General features: G+C 42.9%; 1 long non-coding RNA gene across 2 annotated transcripts; it reads right to left on the bottom strand.

The window, feature by feature from the left end:
* Positions 1–287: 287 nt before the first annotated feature.
* LOC146196187 (uncharacterized) lies at positions 288–15028 on the bottom strand. 2 transcript variants are annotated; one of them, XR_014706090.1, is made up of 5 exons: positions 14980–15028; positions 13757–13845; positions 12992–13046; positions 8977–9045; positions 288–1154 (listed from the first exon to the last, which is right to left on the bottom strand). It is a non-coding gene; the product is annotated as an uncharacterized LOC146196187 (long non-coding RNA). The 2 variants fall into 2 exon arrangements; XR_014706091.1 differs by lacking the exon at positions 14980–15028 and adding an exon at positions 14803–14966.
* Positions 15029–17289: the final 2261 nt, after the last annotated feature.

Genomic DNA, 17289 nt, shown 5'->3' with positions numbered 1-17289 from the left:
CCCAATACCATACAAATATGTTATAAATATACTAGGAGTACAACACTGCATATCTTAATATAAATATGTTTAAAATATGCTTTTCGCCTATTGAGCATATTTCTAACATACTGAAAATGTACTTTCTTCAGCTTGGCAGGGTTCACAAAATCTTCCACCAATAGACTGACAATGTACTTTGAAAGTATTACTAATGTACTTGACCTATTTTTCATGCTGGGAGAAAGTACCCTTGGAATGGATTAAAAATATATGAAGAATAGGATTCGCTCATATTTTTTGGAGCATTACAAATATGTTGCAGTTATATTTTCCAAACCAAGAAAAATATACTAATAATATACTAAAAGCATAAATTTATACCATTCTCGGAATGCACTAAAAATACATGAAAAATGTGATGCGCTCATATTTTTGATGCATTACAAAAATGTTGCAAAAATGCACCAAAAATATAGCTGCCAAATGCTGAAAATACGTCCGACATTTTGAAAACTAGCTACCGAGAAACATAAATGAAGGGCAATACCGACAAACACCTCAATGCGACATTTGTGTCCATTGTCATGACCCTTTTTCATGCTCCTTGGTTGACAGTTTTCAAAAGTCAATGTTACTTAAGCTAACTTACCGTTATTTCCGTCCGTATTTTACCCACCCAGTCTGAATATATGTGACACAACTTCCTTTATATCTTTATTCGAAGCATTTGAGTACAATGACCCACCGTGGTGGTGCTGTGGTTAGGGTGCAAGACTTCTGTGCCCGAGGATGTGGGATCGAATCCTGGCCGCAGCAGCAACTTTTCGATGGAGGTGGAAAGCAAGGCGCCTGAGTGCTGTGCAATGTCAGTGCACATTAAAGAACCCCAGGTGGTCGAAATTTCCAAAGCCCTCCACTATGGGGTCTTTCATAGTACTCGCAGCAAACAATTTCGGCCATATCATATCACACATTAAATCACAATACAGTCCATGGAAAAGAAATACGCCTATGCCACTCAATATCTATTTACAGAGTTTAATTTTCAAGAAACAGTGCTACAATACACCAATATATAGAGCAACAAAACACTGATCTCGTGCTAAACGAAAGCAAGTAGAAAGTCCGGACCGCAGATCTGGATAGGTTCCAAACTTTGGACGCAACGTGGACTGAAAAGGAAGAAAACAAGACACAAATTAAAGTAGGCTTTTTAACATTCCAATTAACAATCATATACTGCTACAAGAACTAGCTTTAGAAACCAGATGGTTCGTTCCTTCTTAACATGGTTATGAATGATGACAAAACAAAAGTAAAAAAGCTGAGCTGGAGTTGGAAACCGCAATGTCTGAAACGCCGTATTTGAAATGTAGACTATGGCAAAGCCACCAACCTGTAATGGAAACCACAATGGGGCATTCTGTTTTTTTATCTGATCCTGACATGAATATAATAGTTCCATTTTTCAGAATAAAGGAGTGCGGGTTAGAATCTTGGAAGCATATTTTTTTTTTTTTATCAAAGAATGAGAAATGAAACATACTTCCCGTTTATGCATGAGGTTCCATAGCGTGCATCAAAGAAAGGACCGAACACGAGCGCTCGTGTTCTGTCCCTTCTTTAATGTGCACTATGGAACCTCATGTAGATTACCCACTAGCCCGAACCCTGACCCTTCCTGTTTATGATTCTTTACTTGCTTTCTTTAATGCACTCGCTGCATTGTTGAATTTGTGACGCAAAAAACTCTGGACCATAGAGTAAGGTAGGTGGGGAAATTTTGACATCGCATGAACTGAAGAGGAAGGAAACAAGACACAAATTAAAGCCCTCTTTTTAACATTTAAAACAATCAAATACTGTAACAAAATAATAAATACTGTAAGCTGTAACAAATATGGCAGCCCCTATTTACGCAAAATAAGTGAATAAAATTCTCAAATGCAGCCCGAATCTGGCCAGGTTAGATATACCAGTACCGCCCTTCTAAAAGCCGGTGTCATGATCACAGCTGACCGCATGCTTTCGTTGATTTATAAATGCAAGAATGGACAACTCTCGCCAAAAAAAAAAAAAAAAAAAGATAAATGTGCCGCTTCTTAACATTCGCATCCACCATAGGGACCGGACAACTGAACGGGTGGCGCCGTCTCTCGGCGTATCGCTCAATCGTCGGAATGCGCCGGCCCCGGCCGGCGCATTGCCAGCGCATGGGAGCGTACTGTTTGTCGTTGGTTTGTGTGGAAATTGGAAACCCTAAGGTTTAGGTGACGTTGTGCGTGAATATATCCTCAAGAGAACAGAAAATTGGGCTAGTTGTGTGAATATGTCCAGTGAAATGAAGTCTGGCCAAACAAGGCTGGCTCCACTGGCAGATACGCAAACTCGTCGGACGTTTTTAAGTCGATTCATTTCTACGGGTTTCCGCAGAAGCATGAGGGGCGGGTGACCTAAGCATGGTTCTTTGAAAGGCAAAGGCACGAATCTACGTATTTGGTTACTGTGTGGTCATGGAAAGTGCCGATTTTTTAAAATTCGGCTTGCTACCAGATGCTCTGTGCCTTCTGTTCCCCAGGAATGACGGCACGAGAGTCTCGGAGTTGAAGCCGCACTCCTTCATCTGTAGTCACTTTATTGACAATTGGAAATCGAAGTAACCCAACAGCGTAGGCTACAACGCTAGCATTTCCCCGCCCGTGTACAAGAAAACCCCAGCACGGAAAAAGAAAAGACAGCTCCACCATCGTCTTTCGGGCTGCGTTACGATCTTCAGTGAAGGGCAGAGACAATGTTTGTGCAGATACTTTCGCTGACATAGTCAAAGATAGTTTACTTTTTTCTCTTAACAGAAAGAGCAGATAGGAGAAACGAACAATTCCTATTACCATGATCTTGTCATTTTTCCTTTTTTCGTTTGTCAACCAATGAAAATGCGCTGAGAGCTCTGCGTTGATACTCTTAGAATTTGTTAACATTTGTTTGTTGCATGTCCATTTCGCTTAATAACATCACTCATTTCACAGCTCAATCAATACCGCATGGTCACAAAATCTTCTATCGGCTTCATTAAAAGTCGAACAAGAAAAAAAAATACAATTTAATTTTTGGAAACGAGCATGAACGTAGCATTTTTTTTTTTTTAAATTTCGAAGGCCGTGTATCAGTTGCTTTTTTTTCGCATTCACGCTGCACCTGACACGGCTTTACGTATTTTCTCAGCAGCGTCCATTTCCTGGCCCGCCTAAATACATGTGTTTCTCATCGGCGTTTTAGTGAACGTGAGATTTCCTGATTGTGGCGTATGACAAGACCGTTTTACCTCTCTCAGAAATTGCTTCTATGGCCAATGTAAACAGATTTAGCGGCAGTCCGGCAGGCTGCAGTGACAAAGTTGTAAAAGGAATGGCTTTCAGTTACCCGGATTCCTTTGCGTGCAAATAGAAAACTACCTACATGGTCGTGTCCCCTCACACTGATCAGGTATCGAGGTCAGCTAGGTATCAGCACCGCAAGTTCGTGGTACGCTGAGAAAGTAGACCACCTTAGGGAACGAGCCATCAGAGGGATTCATTTAACAATAGAATGCTCTCTTAGTTGTCGGTGGCTTATCTTACAACACATCACACTGTGTTTTTTTTTTCGATTGTATTTAACAGTTTGACAGTATTGGACTATTGCCTTCAGATGTTCAAGGCAGGTGCGGTCAATCGCATTGAACTTCCTGCGCTGCGAGAACGCTAGCAGGAAATTTAATTTTTTTTTCTTTTCACAACCTCCGCAACATGTCGGGAGAAAGGCATGTATAGTATAATATTTTCTAAGTCAATTGCAGCTCCGACGTGTTCAACAAGAGCATTGCCGTATATGTAAAAATGATGCTGAGGTGGTATTACTCATTTGGCTTACATTATGATTAAGTTTGATAGTCTCAAGGCCGGGTTCAGTGAGATATTGTAGCGTAATTGTGCAGGAAGTCCTGGTAGTATATGTGCGTTTGCTATTCCAACCATAAATAGGATCCTACTTTTGTCTTGCTTGTTTATTTTTCTCCTTTTACAGCTCTCGTTGCAAGGTTGAAACTGGAATGTCATTTGCTATTATTCTACTCTGAATCATTTGAGCCTAGCTATTACCAAAAAAAGACAGGTGCAGCATCTTTTTCATTTTACATGAACGCTGACCATTACAACTACCACTACTACGGCGCCATGGCTCGGCGGTATTTGATCTTCAGGCAAATTTCAACTAGACCTAATATAAGATAGACGCGCAGTGCAGGCGCAATTCCCGTCTTCAAAGTCGCCTTAACAGGTGCCTAACAAAGGTGTTCCTAGCGCATGGTGAAATCACGCGCGCGGCATTTTCGAGGATATAACAAAAATACCATGCGCCGGGCGGTTTCAAAAAAAAAAACAAACAAACAAACAAAAAAAAAAACGCACGCCCTGCCGAGAACGGTTCTTTTCTTTTTCAAGATTTCCCGGTCAAAAAATACTTGCGATTACTCAAAGCAGCTCAAAGCTCTCAAAGTCACACCGCAAAACGACAGGTAGGGACAGGCTCAAAAACGCCTCGCAGAACGGAAACGACTGCGCCGCTCAGCTGCCTCGCCATTCCGCTGTTTCAGCACTCAGCCGCGGGCGGCGCTGTTCCACCGAGGAGACGGTGGCGCCATACAACGGGCGCCCGGTCCCTATAGCTTATGCTACTCCGCACGTTCAGACGACAAGGACGGTCGACTCTGGCAAAAAAACAAGAAAAAAAAAAATCTCCGCTTCTTAACGTCTGCCCTAATCCATCCTAATTTACAACGAAATTTTGTTTCTACACAGCAGCATTTATATAAAAAAAAAAACACTGTTATATTACGAACTTCACTGCATGAACAGTTTGTCTTTTAGCGGTGTAGAAAATACAAAACCCAAGTTTTCAAACCCTTCCCTTTCCGCTTAATCTTGAATGCATGCATTTGTGACTATAATACAAGCGAATTTGGAAGAAACAGCAAACGAAACAAGTAAAGCTTTGGTAACATACAATTGCATACCTCAAAATATCAGTACAGTTGAAATTTTCTGTGGAGCCAAGCTGCTCCAAACAGGTGCTCTACCATTAATTTTACCCACAGAAAACCTTTTGACCAAACTTGGGACATCTCAATTAAAATCCTCACTGACGGCTGGAGGTACAAACATTGCCATCAAAAATTATCATGAGCTTCATGTGTTGATACAACTGCCATGAAATGGGTGCTCCCACTCAATACGAAACCAATTGGCGCTGTGAATGTTTTAACGGTGCCTGAAAGCCTGCAACTGCATTGCAGGTATAATAGGAATGGGATGTGCAAACTGAAAGTCTCAGCAATATAGACCACCAAGTTCAGTTTGATTCTTGTACTATAAGTTCTCAATGGTTTTCTCACATGAATGCAAACTAGCGCCCATATTGTAAACATGCCTCGACTCGACGCTCTACCACCAGTGCTTGGAGTGGAGAAAACAGCCACTCCTCCACTTCAGGGCCAATTAGGATTCATGAATCCAACTCGGCATTTCCTCTGACAAGTTCTCTCTCTACTCGAAGCAGCGCAAATGGCGTATGGGGATGAAATTAAGGCGTACTTTTGGCCCGAAAACTGTGTGCTAAAGTAGCACGCTTAGTTTTTCATGTTGAGTCTTCAACAACCTTCGCAAGCAAGTTCGATGTTAAGAGCATAGTGGAACTTGTTTTGCGGGCTAGATGAAAAGGGTGGCTGTGAAAAACTACCAAAAATGCTTTTGCGCCTGGCAACAGTCGCTGCTGGTGACAGAGTTTTATTTGTTTGGTGTGAGATGTTCTCGCCCTTTGCTGCTTTGCCTTTTTTTTTTTATTGCCATGCTTTGACAGACATCAAAATACATTTGAAAAAGAAAAAAAAGTAAAAGCCGGCACTTTCTATGAACATGGCTTTGGCCTTCAGAGGGCTCGGGGGCAAACGGTGAAAACCTGCATGCTGCTTCACAGTGCGTTTCAGCGCATACACACTGAATTCGGAGCCCTAACTGGAAATGTGCTTGAAAAGAATGCCTTCGCTGGCAGCGAATATCCTTCCGTAGGACAAGCACACCAATGCACTCCCTCGACAGTGCCGCGCGTCCGAAGACGCACTACGTACCCTCAGGTGACAGGCAAGCCATTGATGCGTGGGGTGCAGCACAGATGTCCGCACAGCCCCACCGCGCCTTTGGTGCACCCCAGCTTACTGCATGTGACATGCTCTTCCCCCACGACAAGTTTGCCGCCGTTCATCAGACAAGGCGAGCTATGGAAGGAGTGCGCCTCCCCCACAGCTCGAGTCCACCTGCAAGCAAGCCCACCATTAACCGTGAAATGCGTGACTCAACTCTGCACTCAGTAGGCTCCGAAAAGTTGTTCACTTCATCGGCAACGACTTGAAATGTACCCACACCACAGACGCATAATGCGATAATCATTTACAGTACTGGTACCGGCGGCTGATCACACACAGTATATTTACAACAGCCTCAACAAGCATAGCCGCGAGCAGCAACATGGAACCAGGCCCACTTTGTTGTCATCTCCTTGTCCCTTCCAAGAGGCAAGTGAAGGAAACACTTTGTTGTCGTTATCTTGCAACAGTATCTTGAAAGAAGCATTAGTATTCCTTAAATATATTTCCTCTCTGCCACAACTAGTCATGACAACAATCCCATAAAGTGTAAATAGTACACTTTATTCATAGCATATGTACATACTCTGTATCCCCGCCCCCCTCCTGTAATAGCAAAAGCTCCAAGTGTTTTTTCAAACATGTTCGTTTCTCATTACTTCTTACTTTGGTTCCCCCTTGAATCGTTTCAGATAATGCCATGCTTGGCAGGTATAGTATACTCTGATTTGTTATTTTAATTTTTTTTGTCCTTCTCTCCTCTTTCCAAAACCTCTTGATAGCTGTTCCCATGCAGCTAGCTGTATTGCTCATCAGGTCCCTTTGGAATGCTTGTCCCTTTCAATGTATGAAGGAGCACTGAACAAGGGTAAAAGGGGTACAAGAATGCTGAATTGGGTGAGTTGGTGCGTTTGCATTTGTCCTTGTCTTCTTTGCGCTACGTTTCCTAAAATGTAAAAGGGGTACACCTCAGTTTGCAGGTCGAGCCAACGTTTCGACAAGTGGACTTGTCTTCGTCTGGGCAAAGCGATCATCAGTGGCAGGGGCTTAAATACGCTGTTGCTTCCAAAGAAGAAAAGCTGTGGAGGTGAAAGTGGGTGAGAATAAAGCAGGTGAAGGAATGGGGAGGGGAGGATGGGTGAGAAGATGAGAAGAAAGTAGGTCATGGAGTTAACAAAAAAAAACCATCTTCAGTATGTATTTCTCAGCCTGGAACCAGGGATCCTGTGGCCAGCAAAAGAAGTAAAACAGCATACCAGGAAAAACTGCAATACCGGGTAGATGATTAGTCACCACTTAAGAGAATCCCTTAAGTATATTCCCTATGCAATATAACTATTCGGGGAAACAATCCCACATAGCGTTAATTGTACAGCTTATTCACAACGCATGTACACTCTATTCCCTTCTGCAATAGCATAAGCTGTACATGCTTCTCCAAACACATTTCCCCCTTATCACTTGTTGCTTGAGTTTGTCCTCAAACTTTTTCTTTTGCATGTCATTTGTGGTTCACTGTGCAGTTATTATCCTGTGACTTTGTACTAACCTTCCCCCCCCCCCCCCCCCCACCCCACCACCACCACCACCAGCTTTGCAGAAAGTTTTAAGAATTGGCCCCCTTAGATATATTCCTTATCAGGGCCCTTTGCAAAGCCTGTCCCTCTGTCAGGTGTATCTGCACCAAACCCTCTTAAGTGGTGACAAATCATCTACCCGGTATTTTAGTTTTTCTTGGTATGCTGCTTTTACTTCTTTTGCAGGCCACCACAAGATCCCTGGTTCCAGGCTGAGAAATACATACTGAAGATTTATTTATTTTTTCACTGCATGATCTACTTCCTTCTCACCCATCCTCCCCTCCACACTCTTTCACCTACTTTCTTCTCACCCACTTTCCCCTCCTAATCTTTTCTTCTTCGAAAGCAAAAGAATATTTAAACCCTTGCCAGTGATAATCACTTTGCCCAGACGAAAACAAGTCCACTTGTCGAAACGTTGGCTCGACCTGTGAACTGAGGCGCACCCCTTTTACCCTTGTTCAGTACTTCTTCATACCGGGTAAACCATCTTCCTTTCGTTCGACCTGTCCCCTTTCAAGAAACACGTGTCAGCATCGAACCTGCTTTAGGTGCTGACAATCGTTTACTTTGCATATTAAATTTTCTTGCTGCTGCTGCTTTTCTTTTCTTTTTTTTTTCATGTGATGATGAAAGCACTGGTTCCATGCTCATAGAAATTCATACCCAAGGAAACATTCTTTCACTTCTCGCCCTGCTTCTTTCTCCCCCCCCCCTCCCCCCCCTCCCTAGATTGTCTTCTTCGGAAGCAAAACCGTATTTAAAACCTCCACCAGTAATTGTGCTGCCCAGACGAAGACAAGTCCCCTTGTCGAAATGTTGGCTCGGCTTGCTAACTGAGGCTCCCCCTCTACACTTGTTCAGTGCTCTTTCATCCTACAAGCGAATTCCCTACTTTGATCTAATAGATGTGCCACCTTCATGGTCCCAACAGCGTAACAAACATTGTTTAGACTTGATGTTAAACTCTTCTGTTCATAGTAAAACTGAAGGTGTATCTGGGATGATTAGATTTCTTACAGCTTAGACTGTGCAGCTCTGTCAGGTCAATTTTCAGTGCCCCAATGAGGCATTTACACTACCCAACTTGGCACACAGTACTTTCTGAGAGAATCATGCTTAGCAACGGGTATAAAAAAATAATGCAGAATAGGTGCCTCTTATAAAGGGCTACAGGTTAACTTAATTTTCAATGCATCAGTTGATCAACACTTGCAGGACAGCCAAAACACTCAGTACCTCCAGTATTTCCTGCTGCTGCACCAGCCATCCCAGAAGTATTGAAGACGTCAACAAGTTCTGGCAACTCTATAAAACAACAGAACATTACAGAAAGAAAACATGAGCAACACTGCACATTGGAGCTTCAGATGGGTGAAGTTTAAATTTCGCAAACTTATTTAGCTACCGACAGCACAGAGCAACACAAAGATGCTACTCAGCTAGAAATCATTTGCACTATGTCGTGCAGCAACCAACAATGCTACTGAGTAAAACTTATTTGCCTTTGTCTGGGCCTTAGAAAATAACCTTCTTTTTTTTTTTTTTTTTTTTTCATTTGCTCCTGCACAAGGTCTGCAGACATAATCAGAAAGGTATCACTTGCAGAGTTTAGAAATCGTCCTTGAGGTGGCACCACAAAAGGCAGCTATGTATTGTACAACCAACGCCGATTGAGCTACCACTGCACAGCACCAACTATAAGATTGGAATGCAAGGAGGCAGTGTCCATATTCCAGTGTACATAAAGCAATACCTACAGGAAGAAGGTGTGCCTACATACGCACCCGCCAGCTGCTCGGTTAAATGGACTCACTTGCTCAAAATAATGCGCAATGGTCTCAACTGCCTCAGATGAAACAGACAAAGCGAGCACTCAGATTAAAATATTCAATGTGCATTCTGAATGAGTGAGCCCAAGAAAATTTGCACTTTTCTTTCTAGATGCAAGATTTCTGGTTCCCAATTCAACGAAAATGTTTGTACTCTAAAAAAGTAGTCGCATACAGTGCTAAGTCTGAACGACAAGCACTGTATCGCAACAGTGCTCAGATAACAACATTTTAGCGCATATTATTTGGATTACATAACTGGTATCAAAGCCTCCCTTGACCTTCACCCACTGGAAATTCCGACGGAAAATTGCACAACTTTGTCCTCATTGACCAAACTTGCTCTTAGAGTTGCCACTAGGCACTTCTTGTTGCCATTATAATTCAATGAGCGTTCAGCGTCTTCATGGTCACACTGATGCTTTCAACAGGTCCTTTTTTCCTAGACCAATTGCAGCATGGAATAAATTATCCGAATCAATAGCCTCCAAGCATGACATTTAAATTTACGGCTATACTTGCTGCCGATCTAAACAAACAACTACAATGGTTTCCTTTCTGTGCAATTTTTATTCTTTCGAGTTTATGTGATTGTGGTCTATGTTGCATTTGTTTTTGCTCTTATACTGCCATAGTCTGTTTTAGGAGTTTTTGAATTGTGCTCAGGTACAATTTATGGTATTCTTGTATTGCTGTTGTATTACTGCATTGTAGTGCCTGTTCTCGTTTTTCATTTCCTGACAGCTGATACATATGTTATCGATCCCCCCCCCCCCCCCAATGTAATACCCCACTTGGGGCCTTTAAGGGATAGAAAAGGATGATGATAATGATGATGAGACAGACTATTTGGCTGGCAGAAAATGTCCGCTCCTTTCCAGCTCTTCAACACAGTAAAGGTTATGTGAACGCATAACTTTTTCTATCACGCAAACAAGACAGGCAGTCTTGTGCTCGTGCCAATAACTTTGGCATGTAATTATGCGACATAGTATAGCTAGAAGCAATATAAGAGAGAACACAGGAGCACGTGGCCTCCACACTTTGCAAAGTGCTGCCACCGACATGTGATCAGAATCAGCAGTAAAGGCGCACGCAAAGTAAGCTTGGACGGCTCCTTTTTCCGAGGATGCCCTTTACATTATTTCTTTAAACAAAGAAATAAGTGGTCAGTGGTACCATATACTCATGGATTGACCCATAATTTGATGAAGATTGGACACAGACATGGCATCCGGATTGTGTCCTGCGACATAAAACAGAGCCAAAGGCAAGTTTGCTCGAGTGAATAACCAGGAGTTTAAGTCTAGATGCCAAACTGCGCACCAGACAAGGTACTCCGATTGTATCCAGGGGATTGTCTACCAGATTCCCTTACATTGTGGGAAGCAATACATTGACTAAAACTTCCTGCTGGGCGAGTTGGTAGTTCATCTTGATGTAGGGTTTTTTTTTTTTTTTAGCGCAAACGTCTCGCCTTTCTTGTCTTTGTTTGCGCTAAAAAAAAAAAAAAAAAAAAAAACCTACATCAAGCAGTACATTGGACAAACAGGAAGATTCATTAATGACAAAATTAGAGAGCACGCTGCAGCAATATCGGAGAAGTCAGACACCAACCTCGCAGTGCACTGCACAGGCTGCTTTATTTGTATTTGCAAAGACCAAAAATGTCCAGCTGACCTTCACAATGTGAAGGTTTTGAGAAGGAATAAGGACAGGTTAACAAGGGAAATTTTCGAAGCACGTGCAATCAGGAGCTCGGAAGACCAGTGTGTTACCACGCCTTCAGTGGTACTGTTGAAAAAGGAATCAGATTACGCTTGTTGGCAGGATGTTAAAGATAAGGAATAAGTTAGCTGCAGAGGTAAAGTGAAGGGAGAAAAGATGCGTGGGTTCAGATCAATATAGTTGTCAGTGCAGCGTTGTCCTTGTGTCTGTGTGCGCTTCTTCGGTTTTGTTCCCCTGCTCTGCTGCCTCCTTCCAAGATGTTACACCAATTAGCTCAACATTCTACTCTATTATTGTTCAACTGAGTGATTTCATGTGAAAACCAAAGCCTTGAATGTACACGGCATTGCGCTCCACTGTTTAGGGCATTTAAAAGGCAATAGATGAGAAATGTATGTGACAGTCAAGCACAGCAAAACTGAACATGCCGCGCCTACATTTCTTGCCATCACTCCCTTGTGTTTCGCCCTGCAGCTCGGAAATTTCTTTCTTTCCCTACTTCTTGCTACGCTTTTCCACTCTTTTACTTCTGAGTGAACTGCACCACCTTCCTTCCATATTCATAGCCACCTTTACTTTTTTATCCTATGCACTGCATTGCAGATGAAGCTATGTGATGTTAAGAAGATAGTGAGAGACCGGAAAGCGTGGCGTGACATGGTCCATAGGGTCACGAAGAGTCGGACACGACTGAACGCCTGAACTGAACTGAACTGCATTCTTTCCTTCACGGTTCTAAGGCTTATGTAAAGTTGGCTCCTTAGTGTTGGTGAGCCTGATGATAAAGCCATTAAACAAGCAGTTTTGCATTTTTTTTTATATCTGCCCTTCGATTCTAAGTAGTGCGTGTGCAGTGATGTAATTTCAAGGGAAGTACATCCCCGTGGCCAGGTGCACTTTACGACAACTGATTGTTACCAAAAATGTTTTTACCATTTAGGCAAAAGATGTCACTTATGGAAGAGGAACTGGGACTTCAGTTTCATTTTACTATATCCGAGTTTACTATAGTGGGGTTCCACTGTATTAGCACTGCGCTGCGTGTTCGTTTATTGTTAGTTTCGCTGAGCTAAGACAGTGCACTCTTAGACAGGCCTTCCAATGGTTAACCGGCTTCAAGACATAGCAATAAATGAACCAGCTGTGAATGGACCCCTTTCTAAGTCAAGCCACAGCTTTGAAATCAATACTGGGTTGCAGGCAGTCACAAATTTGCAGTGATGGCAGATAGGACTGGGACAGGCATTGAAAAACATTCCTCATCATATGTCTAATTCTGCACATGCACCATGCCAATCATTTAATGTGCCAGAGAGTGCCATGTAATGATTGATCACAGGCCTTTAATTGTGACACTCAATTGTGCCGTGAAAATCCTTCCCCATTTACAAAAGTAATCATTAGCTGTAACATGACCTGTAGAAATTGACACAGAGAGCTGAGGCTGTGTGATCACTACATGCATAATATGATGCTGCATTCCCAGGCCATTAAAATTGCTAACAAGCCATTCATTTCTCCAGTAGACACAATATGAAAAATTTTTGACTGATTTTAACTCTTATTTATGTGGAGGATCATAATATTGCAAAAGTGTATTTAAATTGCCAATGACAATTTTTTATTCAATATGAGTTATGCATAGATAAGCCTTCTAACTACTTCAACATAGCCAAAAACATGTAGTTGCTTACCTTTTGATCTAATTCCAGCCTAAGATGCTGTCTCCCCCTTTCGTTTTCCTGGCTTCTATTATACAAAAAAGAAACACCATAATTTTTTTTTTCAAAAATGAGGTTTAACTGCTTAAACACAAACAATTTAGAACTGATTCCTAGCTTTTAACAAGCAGCAGTCATTCATCAATAAGAGGCCTGGAGGAATGTAAGAGACTAATGGTATAATGAAGAATGCAATTTGAACATTATTTTCAATAGCAAGCTGTGGTACTTAAGAGAATAGTGAAAGCTTAGCATCAACACTAAGGCAACAGGTGATGCCACCAAGCTGCCCATTAAGGCTCAGAAAAATAATTTATTTTGCCAATGTACTGCATGTTAAACTCGCTGAAATTGGTGTGCCAGACTTACTGAATAACATAAAAAGCTTTCTGCTGAATAATTTGACAATCTACCAGCTCCAAGATGCTGTGGAGCTGGCCGATACACATGGGGTTCACGACTACCCTGTACAGGATTTCTGGCTCAAACAGGCTTCTGCAGCACACTGCTAACTCGAATAAGGAAGTTGCTACATGATGATCTTAAAACATATCTTAATGGCCTGCAGATCTATTTAATTTCTGACTCTGTCTCAGGGATTAGATTGCAAACGTAAGCATTTTATGCTGTTGTCAAAGAAGGAAAACAATACATTTTTACAGAAATCTAAAAAGCAATACAAAACATTTTCTCATTATGGCCTATAACACATGAATGGAAGGTACAGAAGACAGAAACCTTGCTGGTCTTCAGTCGATGGGCATCACCATATCCCTCCTCTTCCTCAAGCATTGCATTCAGTAATATTTCCAGATTGCTGCGCACAGCTAGGAAGAAGAAAACCTATTAGCAGACATTCTCATACCCGTCTTTGCTTCACTCTATATTATGGCTTGTGAATGACATCACTTGCCTTAACATACAAATGGCACAGTTCAAAATTGAGCTCTTGCTCTGAAAAAGCAATGACTACGTTCATATTTGTTTTTATATATCGAACACCCTGGGCGGGGACACTTATATCCCCACCCACGGTGTCCGATATGCAAGAACAAAAATGTTGAAGCCGACATTCACCACTTGCTGTGGGACTGCCCAGCACTGAAATTGACACGAATCCGGCACTTGGCGATAGCTAGCCTACCAGCAAACAATCCTGCCTCGTATATCACCTGGACGGAGGGACATCATGCTCACTCCTTCACTTCATAAAATCGCCCAACATTTTTCCATTAATTTAATCATTTCTTCATTCTTCATCTCATACCCTACTGATGCCCTTAGGCAGTAAATATCGTTAAAAAAAAAAAAAAAAAACTGACGGCACAAGCAGGCAATGTACTTTCCGGTTCTAACCAAAAAACATTGATAAACATTCGCCGGTAAAAAAATTACGGCATCTGAAAAACCCAATAACGCCGGTTTTTGGTATCTAGGACCAGTTCTTGACGAAAAACTTTCCTCTTCCGTCCCTTCAGAGTACAGAAACAAGCATAAAGTATTTTAACCATGGCTCCACTTGCTTACGTTATTGCAAAATCCGGACACTGCGATATGTGCCAAAAGTCTTTCTGTGGCGTGACATCGTATTTTTTTCTCCCTTAATACCAACGTTGGGGAAAAAAAAATTACTGCACTGTCGACATGTTGAGTACTACGTGCATGCCCCTTCTCCCCAAGGAGGGCCGTAAATATAAATAACCAAAGAACCTGGGAGACCCTGCACAGCTCTGACCCTGAGACCCAGCTGGGCGCGATCAACCTGACCGAAGAACAACGCGCACCAGCCAGCATCCGAGGCGAAGCGCCAGACGCGGGTGGAGGAGATACGCGAAGTCTATTCCTCCTTCTTGATAAACATGCATGCATACCGCCACAGCGAAATAGCAACGCTATCTGGCTCAATGCAAGGGCGCCAGTTCTACATCTGCAAAAAATACAATAACAGTCTGTATACTTACGGCTGAACTTGACAGCTTGCGCGACGAGCAGCTTTGATGAGCCAGTTGCTCCTCTCGGGCCAGGCAACGTTTATCCGATTGACCTTCTGTGAAGGGCCGCTGAACGTCGGCAAGGTTTTTGAGTTACGTTTGACGACTGCGTCGTGCCCCTGAATTACATTAACATACTCTACAGCAAAAGACTCATCGGGAAATTGGAACAGCGCGAACTTGAACAAGGTATCACATGTCACCAATGGATCCCAAAATGGCCTAATCGCACGTGTGTCGCACCCGCCACCTATAAGGAGTAAATAATGTTTCTGTCTCTTCTTTTAGTAGTAACTCACACCATTTAGCCCAAATATAGCCCTTGTTATTCTATTTTAACGATATTTTTCCTCATTTATTTTTTTTTTCACTTATGACATCTTTTTACCATGTATACAAGCATGGCCTCCGAGATCACCTACAATAGCAAAAGAGTTTCATCCTTCGTATTCCGCCGTGTCTACACAAACAGTGTATTCAAAGCCTTCTAACTTGGCCTTAAAGGCCTTTGCTCTTGCTTTTCTCCTGCCTTCATGAAAAGCAGGGTGCATGTTTTTTGGTAGTGGTATAATAGTGAGTGCGTTCCTTACTTCGGTCGGTGATCTCGGAGGCCGTAATACAAGCAACTTTTTTTATATATTTATTTTTCAAATTTTATAGGCCTACACGACACATTTTTGTCTCGCTTGACATTGACACACACAATGTTCTTACACAGCTCCTTCTGCATCTGCTTTTGTGTCTGCTTAGGTTTTGTAACGCACCATAATGTGTACAGCTTCATATACAAAGGCGTAGCAATTTCATTATCAACTCCATTCTTATTTTATTTTTATTTTTTTGTCAATTAGCGGTCGCCGTCGTCAGACAAGTCGTACTGCATGTTGCTCCTTTTGCCCGGAAGTTAACGAAGAACTCGTCCGCAGCGTTATGAGGACGATTGTTCGAGAGGATAACAATTCGGCTTTCTCGCTGTCTCGGCATCATTTCACTAGAACTGCTAGCTGAGAGGCGCACACGACCACAAAACATCAGTCATGATGTATGTGCACCCCTCGAATGTATTCAGGAAAACAAAAGGGACGTAGGAGGTTTAGGAGGTATGATCTAGTCCTGAAAGTGGTATACGTGAGTCCCTCTTAATCACTTGAGTAAGAGACAGAGAAGATCGGCATCGTGGCCACGGACGTTCCGCCACGCTACGCTCTGTGGCCATTTCAACGTGTTAGCAAACACATCGCAAGACATCGTCGCTGCCGTATTCAGCTGATTGTAGTACATATGTGAAAGAGCATATGTGTGATCCGTACTAAGCTCGCCATACGTGTCTGACACGACGTCCCGTATATTTGCTTGTGTTATATACGTGATCGGGATTGGGGCAGGGGGTCGGTAGAACACTGCATGGAAACGGGCCGCGGGCCGGGGCTTTCTGTGTATACAGCTTCTTTCGGAAATGAAGGAAACCTGCCGCTGAATTTGGTCCAGTGATTTATTTGACGCCGAATAAAAGAAAGCGTATTGTAGACAGAGGAGTAAAATGTCTTCCCAAAACTCTCTTGACGAAACCTTTGCTTCTACAGATACTACTGCAATTAATTCTCTGTTGAGAATATTGTCACGTCTCGGTAGAAGACCAAGGAGAACCTAGCGATAGATGGTTTGAATGGTCGACCAGAACAAGTCTTGTGTTCAAGCTTCTTTCACTTCCAGGCTCGCGCTTGTCGTCATCTTTTGCGTCGTCTTCTATGCGGCATTTGCCCCCCTCCTTAGGAAGCATCGTCCCGATGAGAACAAAAGGAAGTAGGAGGTTAAGGTCAAACTGAGTGGTATGGCTTCATACGCACGACGTGGACGACGTCAGCTTGGTGCTGGCGTCGCTTTGATGTCGACACCCCGTCTGGCATCACCTCATAAGTGACGTCGGTTAAACGTCGCTGAACAACATAGGGTCCAAAGTATCGTCGCAATAGTTTTTCGGAGAGTCCACGGCGGCGAATAGGTGTCCAGACCCACACTTTGTCGCCAGGTTCGTACATTACATGCCGGTGTCTCTGATTGTAGCGTTGTGCATCGTGCTCCTGCTGATTTTGAATCCGCACACGAGCTAGTTGGCGAGCTTCCTCTGCACGCTGAGCGAATTCCTCGGCGTCCTGGTCGAGATCATCGGTGTCGGCATTCGGGAGCAACATCGCATCCAGCATAGTTGTTACTGGTCGCCCGTGAAGGAGGCTGAATGGTGTCATGCGAGTGGTGTCTTGGCGGGCCGTATTGTAGGCG

The sequence above is a fragment of the Amblyomma maculatum genome, chromosome 3 (assembly GCF_055883805.1).
Source record: "Amblyomma maculatum isolate TAMU_Amacu chromosome 3, ASM5588380v1, whole genome shotgun sequence".
NCBI classification, from domain to species: domain Eukaryota; kingdom Metazoa; phylum Arthropoda; class Arachnida; order Ixodida; family Ixodidae; genus Amblyomma; species Amblyomma maculatum.
Note: the sequence above shows the minus strand (reverse complement) of the source record. Positions and strands in the feature narration are given on the sequence as shown.